We start from the raw sequence: 1,981 nt of genomic DNA, 5'->3' as shown, positions 1-1,981 counted from the left end.
CTGCACCAATCACCGCCCGCTCTGGCGCCGGGGGGCGGGGCCGAGCCCCCCGCAGGGTGGGCTGCGCGCGGCCTGACTGACAGGCGGAGGGGGCGGGGCCAGGGCGCGGGGCCCCGCCCCCCCGCCACTTGCACGCGCTGTTGCCGTGGTGACGGAGCGCGCGCGGAGACCCCCGGTGACCCCGGCACCCCCCGTGACAACCCCGGGACACCCCCAGGGCACCCCCGGGACAATCCTGGGACACCCCCAGGGCACCCCTGGGACACCCCTGCGAACCCCTGGGACACCCCCGGCACCCCCCGTGACAACCCCGGGACACCCCCGGGACATTCCCGGGACACCCCCGGGACATTCCCGGGACACCCCCGGGACATCCCCGAGACACCCCCGGGACACCCCTGCGAACCACTGGGACACCCCCGGGACACCCCCGGGGCACCCCCGGGACACCCCTGGATCCCCCGAGACACCCCCGTGACACCCCCGGGACACCCCCGGGGCACCCCCGGGACACCCCTGGATCCCCCGGGACACCCCCATGACATCCCCAGGACACCCCTGGGAGTCCCTCCGGACACCCCCGGGACATCCCTGGGACATCCCCAGGACACCCCTGGATCCCCCGTGACACCCCCGGCACATCCCTGGACCCCCCCGTGACACCCCTGGACCCCCAGCAGTGCCCGGAAATACCCAGTGGTGCCCAGTCCAGCCCAGCCCAGCCCAGTACACCCCATCAGCTGCCAGTCCTGGGCCATCCTGGTGGTGCCCAGGAGCTCCTGGCACGGCCCATCTCAGTGGCCTCAGGTCCTGAGGTGTGGTGACAGGACAGTGGTGCTGTCCCCATCCCGCCCTGTGAGCAGCCTGGGACACTGCTGGTGGCACTGGACACCCGGAGTGACAAATGTGGCCCTTGGCTTGTAGGGCAGCAGTGGGGACACAGGGCTGGGTCATGGGGCTGGGGGGACCTCCTGCTTCATCCCCATCCTAATGTCCACTTCCTGTCCCATCCCATTATCCCAATATCCCATCCCATTATCCCATCCCATCCCATCCCATCCCATCACCCCATCCCATCCCATCCCATTGATCCCATCTCATCCCATCCCATCCCATTGATCCCATCCCATCCCATCCCATTATCCCATTATCCCACCCCAGTTGTGCCACCCTGTCCTCGGGCACTGCCACTGCCTGGCTCTGCCAGTCCTGTCCTGGGCACCCCCTGAGCCCTTTGGTGTCTCTGGACCTTTGCTGTCACCCCTATATTAGGGACACCAGGGACAAACGTCCATTCTGTCCCTGCCAGGACCCCCAGGTCCTTCCAGAGCCACCCCAGCCCCTGTCACTGCCAGGAGCTCTCCCTCCCCAGGGCAGCGGGTGGCATTTGTCCCTGTTCCTGTCATTTGTCCCTGTTGGTGCCTCCTCCAGCCAGGCTGGGTCCTGCTGCCCTTGGGCACAGGGACAGGTCTGCACAGGTCTGGTGACCACAGGCACAGATCTGGGTGGGAAGGGACCCCAAATGCCATCCAGTGCCACCCTTGCCACGGCAGCGACACCTCCCACTGTGCCAAGGTGTCCCAATGTCCAGCCTGGCCTGGGCACTGCCAGGGATCCAGGGGCAGCCCCAGCTGCTCTGGGTGATGCCTTGGGCAGGCTGAGCTGGAGCAGAGGCTGGCCAGAGCTACAGAATAAAGCAGGGATTTATTGAAAGGATCTCCTGCATGGATCCACCTTGGGCAGCACAAGAGCCCAGCCAGGGCTGCAGCCAAGATGAACCCAAATGGTCCCAAAATGGACCCAAGATGAACCCAAATGGTCCCAAAATGGACCCAAGATGAACCCAAATGGTCCCAAAATGGACACCCAGTCCCGGGGTCTGTCACTGGGATCAGTTCTGCTCCATTTGCATCTTGCAGTTCATGGTCCAGTTCCAGCTTTAGCCCCTGCAGTCCCACCCTGCTTGTTTTTCTCTCTTCTG

Source organism: Molothrus aeneus, chromosome 3 (genome assembly GCF_037042795.1).
Source record: "Molothrus aeneus isolate 106 chromosome 3, BPBGC_Maene_1.0, whole genome shotgun sequence".
Lineage (NCBI taxonomy): Eukaryota > Metazoa > Chordata > Aves > Passeriformes > Icteridae > Molothrus > Molothrus aeneus.
The sequence above is the reverse complement of the archived record's forward strand: the minus strand, read 5'-3'. Positions refer to the sequence as shown.